The sequence below is a fragment of the Cricetulus griseus genome, chromosome 2, assembly GCF_003668045.3.
Source record: "Cricetulus griseus strain 17A/GY chromosome 2, alternate assembly CriGri-PICRH-1.0, whole genome shotgun sequence".
Taxonomy (NCBI): domain Eukaryota; kingdom Metazoa; phylum Chordata; class Mammalia; order Rodentia; family Cricetidae; genus Cricetulus; species Cricetulus griseus.
The window spans coordinates 161,461,868-161,480,007 of record NC_048595.1 but is presented as its reverse complement, the minus strand read 5'-3'; the positions used below and the strand labels follow the sequence as shown (position 1 = coordinate 161,480,007).

The following is an 18,140-nucleotide window of genomic DNA, read 5'->3' as shown; positions in this document are numbered from 1 at the left end:
CTGCTCAGTGGGTTTGGTGAAGTTCTGACATTGAGGGCTACCATGAGGCTTGGTGCTAAGCCAGTAGCTTATAAACAGTAACAAGAATTGTACTATCAATCAGAATTATATGAAATGTAGTAAGAACAAAACTGTCCATATGTCTGAAAGTCACTACATTCCATGCTGTCAGCATAGAATCCATCAAGCTCCTGGCTGGGGCAAAAGCCTCCATGGTTAGCAAGAAGAAGAAGAGATACTGATGTTCTCTGGGCAACGGCCCCAATGAAGGCCCAGATCTGGATAGCTGAACTTTACTTTACTGACTATAACATCTCCCTAGAAACTGTAATAGGAATTTCCAAGTTCTCAATACTGGCTAAAGCCATCGTGTATAGAGTTGTAAAGCCAGATAAGAGAGCTAAGAATTCAGAGTCCAACAGGATGAAGCTTCCCTCTTTGGTGCTCTATCCAAATCAGCTCAGGAAAGTGGCAGGGTATGAGACCTCAGAAAGCAGGGAAATTACTGACTCTAGTTCAGGAAAAGTGGAGTGTAATGTAAGGGAAGTGTGTTATGAATAAATCTGTGGCTGGTACCCCATGTGTATTTATTTTTCCCAGTGATCATGGGATTTTTTGCACTGTGATGTTTGACACTTACGGAGAAAACAAGGCTGGGAACATAAATGAACTGGCCTGTGCCATGTGCATGCCAGTGTAGTTTAAACGTGAAGTTTTCTTAATGACTCATGAACTAGCACACTTGGTCTCCAGCTGATGTCACTATTTGTGAAGGTTAGGGAACCTTCAGTGGGTGGAGCCTTGCTGGAGGAAGTGTGCCCCTAAGATATCTATGTTGCTGTTGCTGAGGATCTGCAACTTCATAGCAATGCTAAGTACTCCACTTTCCTACTGAGTTGGCTCATGAGAGGGTTAGCCCTGCTCGGCTTTACCTTTCATATTGGGGTTTTATAGCCCGGGGCCATGTGCTGTTCTCCCTCTCTCTGGGTGAGGGTTCTGGTTCTTGGGTGAGGGTGAAAATGTGACTGGCCAGCTTCCTCTTCCATCTTCTGGGCCTTCTCTATCTGTATATACCGGCATGTGTTTCTCCTCATGGTGACTCTGTCTCTCTGGAACTGTGAGCTAAAATGAACCCTTTCCTCTCCAAGTTGGTTTGGGTAGGGTAGTTTATAATAGCAACAGAAAAGAAACTAGTATACTTGGCAAGTCAGGAGACTGGAATTTGAAGTTAATCTATGAATGAAAGCAAATTAGCATCTATAATGGGTAAAAACAATTACAGTAAATGATTAAATCTGAGTTGTGCTATGAAGACATTGAGGACAGTGTTCCTATGTGAAGTAACATACTATATTTTGTATTATTATTATTATTATTATTTTAATTAAAAACAAGATTGTTTTTCATGTCAATCCCAGTTCCCTCTCCTTCCCCTCCTTCCCTATCACCCCTTCCCCAACTAAAACCCTACCTAACACATATCCTTTCTGTTCCCCAGGGAGGGTGAGGCCTTCCATAGGGGGGGTCATAAGAGTCTATCATATCCTTTGGGATAGGGCCAGGCCCATCCCCTTGTGTCTTGGCTCAGGGCGTATCCCTCTATGTGGATTGGGCTCCCAAAGTCCACACCTATGCTAGGGATAAGTATTGAACTACTACAGGAGGCCCTGTAGATTTCCGAGGTCTCCTCACTGAAAGCCATGTTCCTGGGGTCTGGATCAGTCCCATGCTGGTATCCCAGCTATCAGTCTGGGGACCAAGAGCTCCCCGTTGTTCAGGTCAGCTGTTTCTGTGGGTTTCACCGGCCTGGTCTGGACCCCTTTGCTCATCAATGGTTTTACTCTGCTTCTGGATTCCAGTTCAGTTCAGTGATTAGTTGTGGGTGTCTGCTTCTACTTCCACCAGCTGCTGGATGGGGGCTATCGGGTAGCATATAAGTCAGTCATCAATCTCATTATCAGGGGAGGGCATTTAAGGTAGCCTCTCCTCTTTTGCTTAGATTGTTAGTTGGTGTCATCTTTGTAGATCTCCAGACCTTTCCTTTGTGCCCGATTTCTCTGTAAACCTAAAATGTCTCCCTCTATTATGATATCTCCTTTCTTGTTTTCTTCTATTCTTCCCCGGACTGACACTTTTTGCTCCCTCATGTCCTCCTCACACTTCCTCTTCTCCACTTCTCATTCTCCTAGCTCTCTCCCAGCTCCTCCCTTGCTCCCAATTTGCTCAGGAGATCTTCTCCCTTTCTCCTTCTCCAGGGGACTTTGTATGTCTCTCTTAGGATCCTCCTTGTTTATTAGCTTCTCTGGCAGTGTGGATTGTAGGCTGGGAATCCGTCACTCTACGTATAAATTCCACATATGAGTGAGTACATGCCATGTTTGTCTTTTTGTGACTGGGTTATCTCACTCAGAATGGTCTCTTCTAGTTCTATCCATTTCCCTGCAAATTTCAAGATTCTATTGTTTTTTTTTTCTGCTGAGTAGTACTCCATTGTGTAAATGTACCACATTTTCTCTATCCATTCTTCAGTTGAGGGGCATCTAGGTTGCTTCCAGGCTCTGGCTTTTACAAATAATGCTGCTATGAACATCGTTGAACAGATGTCCTTGTTGTATGAATGTGCTTCTTTTGGGTTTATGCCTAAGAGTGGGATTGCTGGATCTTGTGGTAGACCGATTCCCATTTTCCTGAGGAGTTGCCACACTGATTTCCAAAGTGGCTGTACAAGTTGGCACTCCCACCAGCTGTGGAGGAGTGTTCCCCCTTCTCCACATCCTCTCCAGAATAAACTATCAATCATTACTGTTTTTTTTTTTTCCATTCTCACAGGAGTAAGATGGTATCTCGGAGTTGTTTTGATTTGCATTTCCCTAATGGCTAAGGATGTTGAACACTTTCTTATGTGTCTTTCAGCCATTTTAGATTCCTCTATTGAGAATTGTCCATTTAGTTCTGTACCCCACTTTTCAATTGGATTGTTTCATGTTATTAATTATTGTCTGTGTCTGTTCCATGACACATATATAGAAGACATACAACTTTTTAGTGTTGATTTTCTCCTTGTACCTTTCTTTACCTAAGTTCCAGGGATCAAAGTAGCATCACTGGGCTTATGAAGTGAGTGCTTTTACCCACTGAACCATCACACCAGCCTGGAAGAGCACATTTAAAATGCAGTTCACACACAAAAAAAAATAAAAGGTAGAAAGAGAACAATTATAAAATCCCCAGTCTAGTGTCATGAGTCATTTTACCAGCTCTATCATCTTCAGATTTAGGGTAATATTAATTATCAAGCATGATCATTATAGCCAGGGTGTCTGTCCATAGGCCAGGATGTACTGCTACTTACAATAGATGCCAGCCAGAGATGCCACAGCAATTCCTTTCTGAAAGTTTGTGTGGCACTCTGAAACTTAGGCAAGCCCCTAGGAGATCTTGCAAATCATATATTGTCTCCTGCTTGGAGAAACAGTTAGTTTGACAGTTCATTTACCTTGACTTTCAAGGGATTCTGCTCAGATACTTTATAGACAGGCATAAAATCAGATGTCCTGCACTTCAGACCACAGTGTTCCCCGCTGCCTTGGATTGCTGACTACATAGTCAAGTGAAAGACTTTCTCCTCTAAAGCATCTTCCTGAGGTGGTGCTCACCTTGTCCTCCTCACAACTCACACAAGGAAGCCAGTTTCCTACTGGAATTCTCAGCTGTAGCTCAGTCGCACTGTATTTCTGGTAGGTCCATTAAAATGCACCAAATATAAGGCAAAAGCCAGCTACACTCAAACAAGAGTGATGAATCCCTATATAAACAAGCCTACTGACAGAGCTACTTTAGGATGTCTTTCAAACAAATTTCTCAAGTATTTCCCTTTCTTCTTTTTTTAATGTGAATTCCCAGTTGGTTTGGCATGATTTATGACTTCTGATACATGCCTGCCTGTCTTGCAACCTGAGTACATCATTTCTACTTTACATTTGCATGGTCTCTTCTGGATCAGGAATCTATTGCATGTTCATGTTATTGCATGTTCATGGTATTGCCAGGGAGCAAGAAAGGATGAAGGTAAAGATGTGGATATCTGCTTGGTTCTCAGTTTACAATTTCCTATAGAAGTGACAAGGTGTTTGTGTGGTACAGGGAGCTGGTATCTTGTGTGTGCAAGCCACAGGCTGAACAGACCCAAATGAGTCTCTATCCAACACCATATCCTAAGGAATGTTAATCCTCATGTGTGTACTCAAAGCAGCTTGCCTAGTATAGCAAGGTGAGACTATTTCCTGTAGACCAGATCTGAGAGAGTTTGTTTATAACATTTTATGATTTAGCTAAAACTGAAAGGTTAAAAATTACTGTTACATATTTTATTACAAAGTACATCAATTATGTGTATTCAACTATAAATTGTGCTCAGGAGAGATTCATACAACTTGTCTTAGTTCTGCTCCCTATAGGATGTAGGGGTAGCCTTTTTCCTAAGGACACCAATAACCTGGTCCAGTCCTCTGGCGCAGGCAGCAAAGCCCCTTTGTCCACACCCCACCTCTGCATACTCTCAGTAGCCCATTGTCATTATGATGATTATGATGATTGTTTCCCATTCCAAGACTCTTATGAATAATTAATTTTTCCATCTGTAAATGTCCAAGCTCCCATGTGGCCTGGGCTTCAGAAGAGAGCCCTGACTTGCTTTCTACATTGTTCAAGAAGCCAGCTGCTGGTATTACATGCTATTGTAGAAAGGACTTTGATGTGTCTGCAGTTCCTCCTCTGGTTTCAGAGCTCTATTCTGCCTGTGTTCTTTGCTGAGATCTTTGTTTCTCTTTCGCTGGGGTTAAGGCAAAGAATTCCCTTCCAAAGTTGCAGTAAACCACATGTAGCTAAGTATCCTTCCCAAAGTTATTAATTGAAAAATCATTTCCATCCCATTATATCTAATACCATGAGATAAATATCAATGGTATCATGACATCTCAGATCAACTTAGTATAATGAAAGGTTCCCTTAAATATGTCTTGTTAAAACACTTCAGCATTTTCTAATTACTTTCACACATGTTATTAATTTATTTTAAAGTATTAATTAGTCAGGAATTAGGGCATGATTCTCATCTGCCCTAATTCAAACAACAAAGTCTGAAAAGGTACGTTATTGTATTGTGTTTAAGTTTAAAAACTGTTGTCTCAAGAACAACAACAAACAAATAAACAAACAAACAAAAGCTATTGTTTCCTAAAACTTAGTTCATGATTCTTGCCAGATGTGCTTATGGAAAACAATTGTGTGAAATGATTTCTGGCAAATAAAACCAGGCAGCCCTGGGGGGAAACAGGCTATTTAAAGGATCCCACTGACAACCATTTTGTGTAGTAAACGTTCTCTAATGTCTCCTTTTTTAAGAATCTGAAATTTTAAACAACATGGATCAGCTGAAAACAAACAGGAAGAACCTTCCTATTTTATCTACTTAATCATCTTTTGTTTTTCTCCTGATTCTGGTATGCTCATTGGCTGAATGTTGATATTTATATTCATTGATATATATATATATACATATATATATATATAATATATATATATATATCAACAGAGGAAAAAAGTAGACTATACTCCAACGAACACTTGGATACATACAGTCTTCATCTAGTCATTGGTCATCTGCTTCCCATTGTCATGGAAAATCTCCTTCCAGGATTAGAAGACTCACTGATGGTCCCAGGAAGCTTTTGTCTTTTAACCTATTTTCGTTTTTTAACCCTGGCTCACCTACTGTCCCCAGCCCTCTTGGGAACACATGCCCAACCCAACATGAATATTTTGTAATCCCATCCCTTCTTCTTCTATGCAGTATCCTTTACTGCAGTTTTCTCTCTCCTGGTGTTGACACAGCAGGGCCCTTGACTCAGACTGATGATAGATTATCAGCTCCACATCCATATTAAAATAACCTGGTCTACTAGTTTCCTTGCTTGACAGAACAGTGTATGGGAGGAAAGCAGTATATTGGGTCATGGTTTCACAAGAATTGTGGTATCTCACAAGCAGAGATGCCATAGTAGAGTGGCTCTGGCTGTGGGGCAGGAACTTGCAGCTTAACTTGTTCTTGTGATACAAGATGGGAAGTAGAGAAAACCAGAACCAAGGAAAGGCATAATTTCAGGACCTACCCACCTTTGACTGACTTCTGTATCACCATCATCCCAGCCTTCATCACTTAAAGGCTTCACAGGCTCCAACATCATGCCTAAAACTCAGGGCCAAGCACTCAGACAGTATTAGCTTGTCAGGACAATTCAAATTCAAATTGTGACTCACAGGAAATCAGAATAAAACTTCTGGTTCTTGGACCCCACCATTCAAATCCTGATTCAACTATCTGTTGCACAGTGTAAATATGGTGGCTTTTGTTGTTTTGTTTACTTTTTATTTTTTATTTCTAAGCTATTAGGATGTTACTAACACTGAATAAAATGGGAAATCTGTGATGCATTTGATGCCAGACATTGGACTTTGCCTCTGGAACTGAGATGTCCTTTGCCATGCATTGAATTGTGTCTCAAATTTTATGTTGAAATTCCTACCTCCTCATAATATGACCTTATTTGGTGATAAGGTCTTTATAAAGATTGCCAAATTAAATTTAAGCCATTAGGCTTGCTACATTTTGGATGGTAAAGGTGATCCAATGATTAATGTGTTGAAGGCTTGATCCTGTGTTTGGCAGTATTGGAGGGTAAGGGACTCTTAAGAAGAATAGCTTAGTGTAAGGTATTCTGGTTACTGAGTTGTGCCCTCAAAGGGAATATTGGGATTCTGAGGTCTCCTCTTTTTCTTTTGTATGTATTCTGAGCCATGAGATAAATGGGATTTCTTTGCCATTCTCCCATCATGATATGGCTACCTTACTGTAGTATCTAAATCCATGAGGCCAACCAACTGTGGATTTAAACCTTTAAAGTTGTGAAACAAGAAAGACCTTTCTTAAGTTGATAATCTAAGGGAATCCAAGGGTCTTTAAAAAATAGCAGAAAGCTGATTAGTAAACACATGGGTAATCACTAATGCAATTAAAATTTTATTCTGACATAAAGGAGTTTCACATACACACAGAGAGAGAGACAGAGAGAGAGAGAGAGAGAGAGAGAGAGAGAGAAGAAGAAGAAGAAGAAGAAGAAGAAGAAGAAGAAGAAGAAGAAGAAGAAGAATTATTATTTCACATCAGCATAAAGATAGTTCTCTAAAATCCATCTTTTTGTTTCCTACATATCTCTCAAAAATAACTTTTTTTTCTTAAAGTCTGATCTCAGACATCTAGACTCTAGGACTTTTGCAGGAACAATTTTCTGTTGTTTAATCTCTCCAGAACCCTAGACAGACAATTTATCCTTAAAAAGCATGCTGCAATCATTCTGATTCTAGAGCATAGCTGGAGTGACTAACTTGCCCCAGTTTATTCCATAAACCAGAGCAGTTGGTCACCCTCAGCATAGTACAACTGTAATGTATGTACAAGGGCCATTGATCTTCAGGCCCTAGTCTTGGTCATTCTCAGCTATGTTGTTTTCATACCCGTGCAAGGACCTAAGTCGTAGTTACATTCTGTAGACAGAATGGTTTGGCACACATAGATGCCTTTAGCACTTCCTGACATGGAGGATGAGCACTGAGTAAATATTAATTAAAGTCAATATTTCATGCATTGTTAATATCAGAAAATGCTTACATAGATAGCTTTGCTTTCAGGGAGAAGAGCTATGCCTCAGGTGCTAACATAGTCAAAGTCCTTACTGTCATTCATCCATTCCAGTCCTGATTACTCAGCATTGGTTGAGAAAAACCTTCTCTGAGAGTCTGTGCCTCTTGTATAGTACACACCTACCATAAAGTTGGACTCCATGAATCAAAACATGGAGACATCCTGTGTTAGATAATTTTCTATTGCTGTGATAAAAGATCAAGACTAAGGGAACTTAAAAGGGGGAGAGTTAATTTGGGAATGGTTCCAGAGGGATAGGAGGCAATCACTGTCATGGTCAAAAAGCATGGTATCAAGCTGAGAGCTCACATTAAATGTCTTTTCTTTCCTACAGTGTATTTTGATCATATTCTTTCCCCACCCACAGCCCCTCACAGATCTTCCCCACCTCCATACCCATCCGACTTCATATTCTCTTTCTCTCCCTCAAAAAATAAAAAATAAAAACAAACAAAACACAGTAAGAGCCAAAACAAACAGAAAGTATACATAAGCATGGAGTCCATTTTGTGTTAGCCAGCTACAGCAGGCATGACGCTATCTTGGGGTGTGGCTGATATACCCAATGCCACTGTATTGTAGAAAACTGATTTTCCCTTTTGCAGCTTTTATCAATGGTAAATAGTTTCTTGGCTAGGGGTGTCTACTTCCCCTTTTTCATGCTGGGATTTTGTCTGGTGTGAACTTTTGCAGTGTGTGTGTGTGTGTGTGTGTGTGTGTGTGTGTGTGTGTGTGTGTGCATTCATGTGTGTTATCACAGTCTGTGAGTTCATATGTGTGTCAGTCATGTTCTTATAAGAGAAGAGTCTCCCTACAGTAGATAGTCATTAGCACAGAGACCCACAACTAGACAATGTGTAGAGACTGAGAGACCCTGGAGCACTCAGCTCTAAATGGGATATCTTCTTCAAAATCTTCCCCTCAAGGCTCAGGGATCTACACAGAAAGGGAGACAGAAAGATATAAGAGGTGGAAGTGGTGTAGTACTCCAAGGCAACAGCATTTTCCAGAGAGCTCACCCCTTAAACTATAAACAGGAAATAGTAGATCAAACTGGAAATGGTTCTGGATAACATATTTCCTCCTAAACCCCTGTTCTGGTTGGTTTTGTGTGTCAACTTGACACAAAAAAACATCAGAGTCATCAGAAAGGAAGGAGTCTCAGTTGAGCAAATGTCTCCATGAGACTCAGCTGTAAGGTATTTTCTCAATTAGTGATCAATGGGGTAGGGCCCAGCCCATGGTGGGTGGTGCCATCCCTGGCTGATGGTTCTGGGTTTTATAAGAAAGCAGGCTGAGCAAGCCAGGGGAAACAAGGCAGTAAGCAACACTCCTCCAGGGTCTCTGCATTGGCTCCTGCCTCCAGGTTCCTGCCCTGCTTGAGTTTCTGTTCTGGCTTCCTTCAAAAATAGACTACATTATGGAAGTATAAGTTAAAGAAACCTTTGCATCCCAAACTGTTTTTGGTTATGGTGTTTTGTTGCAGCAGTAGAAACCCTAACTAAGACACCTCCCTAAACAACACAAACTTGGGACCAAATATCTAAATCCCAGAGATATGGGAGACATTAATTAATCAAACCACCTCCAATGGCCTGGTCTGCTACACCAATGAACTTTTAACCACTCTGCACAAAAAGGGTAAGTCTCATTCAAGAGAGAAGACAGGTTTACAAATAAATAAAGGTGCTAGATCTTTGAGTAAAGGTTGGGGCAAAGACTGAAGAGGAAGTGTTAGTGAGCTAGGTTGTGAATAAAACAGGTCTTGTTGGGCAGCTCCAGAGCCTGAGTTAGTCATCAAGGCAACAGTATCACATCTCTGGAGTACAAGAGCAAGTTCACACCTGGTAATCGAGTGATTTGGCCGCTTCAGATTGCTTCTCATTTTGACATATGCCTGAATCATATAATCGGCACTATTTGTGAGGAGTCTTGCTTCCAGAATCAAACTTTTAACTCAGTGAAGATGGTGCAGCAATTTCCCCCTTCCTAATAAACTTCTGGTTAAGTAACTTTCCCAATGAAATCAGATGATCGTCAGTGACCTTTGTGAGATGGATGGACTTATACATGCATAGAAATACATCCTTTAGTTCTTAAATTTACTTTTCTTAGAATCTGTATTACCCCCAAAGAACTTATTGTGCCAAATCCTATGTACTACCCCTTGAACCCTAGAACATCCCTGGACTCAGAATCTGCCCATGCTGCAGCCACAACTCATAACTCATTTCAGCAAGCCTTGGCTCAGACATGAATGGGAACATAGACTTAGAGTTAAGGGAAAACAGGTTTTATCTGGAATAAAGGACTCCCTGGTTCACTCTATACTTCCTTCTTCTAGCTGTATCTTTATTGCTTGATGTTTTATGTACTTGCTCTCCAAGTAACTTTTGTTTTCTCCCATCTGGGTCCATTTGCCCTCCTCTGTATTAAACTAATCTTGGTATGAACTTAGGAGCTTTCTTGGATATGCATAAATGGCCCACTCCTTATTAGGGAAAAGGTATCAGGGATTTGCAACTCTGGTTATATAAGAGAATCACATATGAAATCAGCTGTGTGGGATCACATGGGGAAAATATGATCCCACAGAAACAGAAGAAGCACAGCTACCGTGCCAATGAAAAATGACACAAGAAGGGTGAGAACCATTTCCTTGGGCATTCAGGCTGGTTTCTTTTGGCCAGTCCTTCCTTTTACTGCACAAGTTTCAGATTGTATTTTTCCACCACAGAATAGCAGAATGAAAGATAGAAATGCTATGTGTCCCCCACATACCCCTCTACAATGTCTCTCCTTTTGCAGTTTTAGTTCAGAGGCCACATCTTAAAGGAAACAGGATTCGGACTCTCAACACGTCTACCTGTGCCACTGATTTCATTAGAAGTTTTGGGGTTCAGGTTCAAATGCTGCTTTAGAACATAAACCACATTTGGAAATCCAGTTAACAGTTTTACTCTTATGAGCAGCCATGAAGGGCATTTAATAGAAGCATTCTTGGCAACCAGTGAAATCTTGACATTCCAGGGTATAGACTTAGGAAGGAAGAATTAGGGGATGATGTTGACTAGGGTGGGAATCATGATCTTGGTGTGTGAGCAACAGTGATATCTCCTGACCTTTCCAGTAAGCATAGCTGATCTCTCAAGTCGCCACTTCCCTTTGGCATGTATCTTTAATCTCTGAAGGGCTGGCATTGTTCATTATCCTATATACCAACAAGATTCAATTGGTTTCTACAGGATGTCCACTTTATAAATCTGAATGTGAATGAGACCTTGGTGTAAGTGATGCACTTATCAAACCAAGATGTTGCCATGTTATTCATTAGGCAAATAAATTAATGTCAGGCCTCCTTATCTTCAGGTCCATCAAGGGACAGAGAAGCTCCTTGACAGCATTCTTTTATGAACAGTTGTTTGTGTAAGAGAGAAAAAATCTTAGTGAAATCCTAGGGAACATTCCAACAAATTAGAGCATTTTCTGCAGGGCAATGCGGTATCCACAGTAGAGAGGGGGTATGTGGTAAAAACCCACCCTTTCTGTCCTTCCTGGACACCTTTGAGTCTCATAGGGCACCAAATGTTTAACTGTGAATCTTAGTGAACTCATAAATCCAGATCCCCACCCATCTTGCTAGTTCTATTACTAACCGGTAGAGCTGAGTGTCTTGATGCCCCCTGTCTGGGCACTTAGCCTGATCTTCACTTTTGTGCCAGGCTGTACCTATAGAAGGACATGGACAAGCCAATACTTCTCTGGGAACCAGGTATTACTCTTTATTTTTTTTTACCACATCCCCTGAGTTTCGGCAGCAGGTACCTACACAGTGTGTAGCCCCCTATTCTCACAAATCCTGGACTGTGGCTTCATGTGACTTGTCAACTGAGTTCCTCTCAAATGTACAGTGTCAAAATGCTACCTAGTATTAGGTTAGATGTGACTCCATCCTCTACTAGGGGGGTAATAGAAGGTCATCAGACCTTTCCCCATCCACAGTAGCATACTGACCTTGGAGATAACAAAATAGAAAGTCAAGGCTTTGACAAAGTAGCTGTAACACTAATATCTGCTGTTATATTGTATAATGAGGCTTTAGTGTTATAGATATGGAAGATCTTTAGGGCTGTGCAATAGTTGCTCAGTTCTGTGTTTAGGATGGGTGCTTTCCCTTACTCCAAGATAATAACATTTCTGGAAATAACCGAGTTACCTATAACCTTCCTTCTATACTATGCTACATACTGCCCTGTGATATCAGCTGGAGGGAAGCATGAAGGGACAAAAGGGGAAGAGCGGGCAAGAGGGCAGCGGAGCCATCTGAATGCACCAGAAGCAACAGAGCGGTAGTTTTTCTTTGTGATATTCTAAGACAAATACAATGCCTGTGTACCCACATCTCTACACACAAAGTACTGTCTGGGACGAAGTGCAGGAACTTTAGGGAGTAAGAGTCAAAAGAAAGAAGCAGACAGAAGCCTGGGGGGCATCATGACATAACTTGGCTGAGTGATTTAAGTGTCCTGTAAAACAACACACAAGCATGCAAAAAACGATGCATCTTTTTCTTTCTCTTTCCCAGACTTTTATCTCCCAATCCAAGTGCTTCACAAAAAATACTCCCTTAGGGCTCTGCTGCTCATTGATGACACAGATTGGTGGATGTCTGAGATTGGCAAGACTTGAAATAAAGGTCAGTTCTGCCAGCCACAATTTCTCTTCCAACTTGTATTCTGTGATATAATAACGAAGACATTTCTGGAAAGATGCAGCATCTATTCCTGAGGCATAGGAACAGGGAGGATAAGTTATATGCTGGGTGACGAAAAGGTATTTGCCATATAAGGAAGTAGAAAAAGAGGGCTCCCAGGAGGAGTCAGACACTTTCAAAGTGAAGACAGTGAACTACTTGCCAATGGAGAAGCAGATCTAGAAGTCTGTAGGGTACAATCCCTAGGAAGAAACTTGGAAGGACAGGAGAAAATTCACTATCCCTTGAAAATTTATGTTCTACTTCTAGGACTTCTGTTTTTAAGTTGAAGATAAGAGAGAGGCATTAAATTATTTAAAATAGTGTGTGTGTGTGTGTGTGTGTGTGTGTGTGTGTGTGTGTGTGTGTCTGTGTGTGTGTGTCTGTGTCTGTGTCTGTGTGTACATGTATGTAGGAATGATATGGTCTTCAAAAACCTCTCTGTGGCCATTAAGAGAATGAAGATTTTGCTAGGCATTTGAAAACTAAGGGAGATGAAAAAAGACTCCAAGGGAGAAATGAGCAATGGTCCATCAGTAGCTATAACCACAGTAAACCAGAGAGGTATGTTGAGTTCTGTACCCTCTGAACAGAAGTTCAGACTCAGGGGTGCTGGAGAGATTGCTCAGTGGTGAGAAACATGTACTGCTCTTATAGAGAACCTAAGTTCAGGTCCTAGCACCCAGTTTATATGACTCACAACTGCCTGAAGCTTCAGCTCTAGGGAACACACCTGTATTAGTACCTCACATGCACATACCCACATTCAGACATACACATTCACACATTCACACACACACACACACACACACACACACACACACACACACACGCATGCACATGCATACTCACATGCACACACACATACACAATTTTAAAGCTGAAGTAGGATTCTGTTTCTACAATGCATAGAGAACATGCTCACTCCTAAACCAACTCTTTCACTTGGAGTGGCCTACAGCATGTCTTTTTCTTTGTCTAGAATTCCTTTCCTCCCTTGTGAAAAGACAAAGCTGGAGCAATGTAATCCTAGTCCTTGAGTGGTAGGAAAAAAGATAAAAACTTGAAATTCATCCTTAATTATATGGAAAGTTGAAGGCAAGCTGGGGCTACTTGAGATTTTGTCTCAAAACCCAACTAACCAACCAAACAAACAAACAAGACTTCCAATGACTCCCCAACCCAGAAAAACCTAAAAAGAGATGGTTGGACTAGACACACAATTGCTTTCAGCTCCTAACATTCTCTAGTATTCTGAACCAATTTGAATGGCATCCAATGAAATTTGGTTAGTGAAATCCCAAATGATCTCATTATGAAGTGTCCCATGGGTAAGAGTCTAGGACAGTCATGGCAGAACTTGAGGAGACTATTACTGGAGATAATCACAGTGTTAGTTTTTACACAACACTTGCATAGCTATAATCACCTATAATCTGTGTTAATCTTCATTATTGTGGGGCAAGAGTATAATGCTCATTATCCACATTTTAAGAAGGAGATCCAAAGCCTCGAAAGCTCAAAAGACTTGCCTGGAATCCCAGAGAAGCCAGGTCGGTGTCAGGATTAGCATCTTGTCTGTAAGCCTGTTGGGATCCTTCCAGACTAAGCTCAGTCTTCTGGGTCATCCGTGCCCAATGAGCACTTCTACGTGTCCATCCATCTGGTCCTAAGGTTAACAGCTACCAAGATGCACTTCAGTTTGGTTTATAAGATCAGCAGGAATGACATTGACTTTGTAACATCTACTAACACAGTAAAGAAATGTTATAGGAAGGGATTCCAATAGAGTCACCTTGAGAAATAAGAGATCCTTGATACAATTTTGCATGATCAGAAATCTGAAGTTCTCTTATTTGCTGTCTGGCCTTGATGTGACAAACACCATGACCAAAAGCAACCCGAGGAAGAAAGTTTATTTGGCTCACTTACTCTAATCATAATCCATCTTTGAGGGAAGTTGGAGCAGGCAGTTCAGCAGTAGCAGAGGCAGAAGTAGCTGGAGGAAACTTGCTGACTGGCTTGCTTCTTACACTCAAGTTCAACTACCTTCCTTACACCTCCTATGACCCACCTGTCCAGTGCAGCACTGCTCATAATGGGCTGGGCTCTCCAACACCAATCCTTAATCAAGAAAATGGATGCAATCTGATGGAGGCATTTTCTCAGTGGAGGCCTCCTCTTCACAGATGACCCTGGTTTGTGTCAACTTGACCAAAAAACAAAACAAAACAACTTAATTCTTCATTTTTAGATTGGTTTACTAGCTTAGAATGAGATACTGTAAGAAGATAGTTCCAGAATGTTTGAAGTTCAAGAAGTCTTCCTGTGGTATTTTGTACCCTTCCTCATATTGCAGGTTCTTCTGGGGACTGGTAATCAACTGAAAGATAAATTTACCCTCAGACTTTGTATTCTTTTAAAGTTGGTTAAGATGACTATGGACTGTTACACTACCCTACCAACTTTTTCAATTTGCCTGGCTGAATCTACTGCTCTCTCAGCCTCTTTGTCCCCTACTATATGTTCTGCTACAGCTGTTCCCTGATTGATTTTTACAGAAGGAAAGAAAGGAAAGGTTGAGAGAAAGGATAGGTAATTATATATGCATAGTGTATAATGAATTCCTACTGGGTGTTGGACATTGTACAACTACGGTCTATGTATGTGTTTCTGTGTCTCTCTGTGTGTGAGCTTTTTGATTCTCAAAATGATGAAATGATTATATGAGTAAATTCAAGATTATATGGATAAATAAGGTGAGATTTTTGAACCCAAAAATTTCTGGCTACAAATCCTTCCACCTCAACACCAACTCTAAAATCCCATAGGTCAGCTTGCTGTTGACTTCAAATGTTCTTTTGAACATATGACCTCAATTTCACCCAGGGTGGCTCATACCTAGCACTCATAAAATACAAGTAAGAATCAAATAAAGGCGACATAATAATCTCACTAACATTTATACATCTTTTTCATGGTTTTCACATGACTGTATATAGTTTCTACTTATTTCTGATGAGAAACTGAGGTTTCTCATGTCCAAAGCACAGACAATTAATGTCAGAAACATTCAAACTTAGAGATCATGCCATACATTTGGGACTGATCCACCATCTCCTTGTCTGACATAACTTTTTCACCATTTTTGATATAAAGAACAAATGTTGATGGCAGATACTATTTACAGATACCATTTTAATGTCTCCAAAGATGCTGACATTATTGGAGAGATAGCCACAAATATTGTCCTTAATTATAATGAAAAAAACTATTCTCAGATACTATACAATTAAGAAACACATTTTTATTTAAAGAAATTTACTATGCATTTTACATACCAACCCTAGTTCCCTGTCCCTTCCCTTCTCCTGCCTCCTATCTCCCCCCTTCCAACCTCCAATCCACTCCTCATGGGGGAAAGGCCTTCCTTAGGGAGTCAAAATTCTGGCATACAAAGTTGAGGAAGGACCAAGCCCCTCTCTTCTGTATCAAGGATGATCAAGGTACCCCAGTATAGAGAATTGGCTCCAAAAGGTCAGTTCATGTCCCTGGAATAGGTCTTGGTGCCATTGTCAGGGCACCCCTAACAGGTCAAATCACATAACTGTCACCCACATTCAGAGGAGCTAGTTTGGTCCCATGCAGGTTCTCCAGCTGTCAGTCCATAGTCCATGAGCTTCCACTAGCTCAGGTAAACTGTTTCTGTGGTTCACCCCCTCATGGTCTTGCCACCTCTTGCCCATATGATCCCTCCTCCCTCTCTTCAACTGAACTCCATAAGCTCAGCCCAGTGCTTATCTGTGTGTCACTGCATCTGCTTCCATCACTTACTAGATGTAGGTTCTATGATGACAACTAGGATAGTCACTAATCTGATTAACGGGGAGGGCCAATTCAGACACACTCTCCATTACTGCCAGGAGTCTTACTAGGTTCATACTTGTAGATTTCTGAGAATTTTTCTCCCTAACCTCATAATGGCTCCCTCTATTAAGATATCTCTTTCATTGCCCCCCATTCCCCCCCCAACTCTGTCTTCTTAATCCCTCACGATCCCCTCCCTTCTATACGCTCCCAGTTTACCCAGGAGATTTTAACTATTTTCCATTCCTGGGACCCTCCAAAAAGAAACATATTTTTTAAATGTAGTAAATCCTTAAAAGAATATTTTATTCTTACCTGGCAGGGGAGATACTGTGATCAAGAAGATGGTTTTCCCAAGGCAAGACTTATTCATCTCACTCTGCATGTACTGGCCCCTGCAACTTCTCCAAATGTGGGAAATTCAACTGTATAATTTGTGGTAGTGGAGGGCTGCATTTGCACTCTCCCTGGGAAAAAAACTTTTTTCAACTCCAAAATTAATTTTGTTTGAAAGAAACCAAGGAAGTGTCTGTGGAAGATGTAGCAGAATCTTCATAAAAAAAGATCCCATTTTCTTTGTTATTGGGGACCTTTGAAATCAGACACAAAGGCCATTTGATGTGGGATAATGTTCTTGTTGACTGTAAAGACTTGTCAATCATATTGGTTTAATAAAATGCTGATTGGCCAGTAGCCAGGCAGGAAGTATAGGTGGGGCTACCAGACTATGAGTATTCTGGGAAGAGAAAAGTCAGAGACACAGAGGGCACTAGATGAGAATGCCATACTGAGAAAAGGTAACAAGCAATGTGACTAAACATGATAAGAATTATGGGTTAATTTAAGTTGTAAGAGTTTGTTAGTAATAAGCCTGAGCAATAGGCCAAACAGTTTATAATTAGTACAAGCCTCTGTGTGTTTATTTGAGACTGAATGGCTGTAGGACCAGGAGGGACAGAAACTTCTGTCTACAGCCATTAATCATCCAGCCAACTCCCCATGAGGTTAGCATCATCTACTCACATGCACGTCTGTAAAGAAGGACTCAATTTATGACTGGTAAACTTGAATTGCAGGATGGTCCCCAGAACTGCAAAGCTGCTGTCTGTGGAATGAGAACACTGCTGATGGGAGGCATCCTTCTGTGTATGTTTATCTTGTTGGTTGTTGAATAAATCACCATTTGGCCAATGAGGCAGCAAGTTAGCTGGGACTAGGAGTCAAGGAGGATTCTGGGAAATGTATTAAAATCTTGTGATCCAGGCAGGAAGTGACATAGCAGGAACACTCAGAATATAAGCAGGGACAAGCAGGAAGTTGCATTCTTCCTCCTGCTCTCTGCTCTGGAGCTGCCATGTGATCCCAGCAAGAGAAGACATCTGCGGCTGGCGTCTGATCAGATAAGTCTTTATAAAATATATAGATTAAGAAATTCTAGTCATTGGCCAGTAGCATTGTACCTAATATAAGACTCTGTGTGTTATTTTGGGTGCCCTTTTGGCAGCAGGGCTCAGGCGGCTTGGTGGGAAGATTTATCGTTACAACATGGTTCTTCTGTGTATGTTTATCTTATTGGTTATTGAATAAAGCACTGTTGGCCAATAGGGGAACAAGTTAGTCAGGTCTAGGAGTCAAGGAGGATTCTGGGAAATTTAGTAGAGACAAGAGCCGCCATGTAACTGCCAGGAAGACTGTTCTCTATAAGTCTCATAAATATATAGATTAATAGTTATGGTTGATAATAAAGACTGATCTTGAAGA

General features: G+C 40.9%; 1 non-coding gene across 1 annotated transcript; it reads left to right on the top strand.

Annotated features, from left to right (window-relative positions):
* Positions 1–16,686: 16,686 nt before the first annotated feature.
* On the top strand, positions 16,687–16,848 carry LOC113833673. Its single transcript, XR_003481790.1, has one exon. It is a non-coding gene; the product is annotated as a U1 spliceosomal RNA (small nuclear RNA).
* Positions 16,849–18,140: the final 1,292 nt, after the last annotated feature.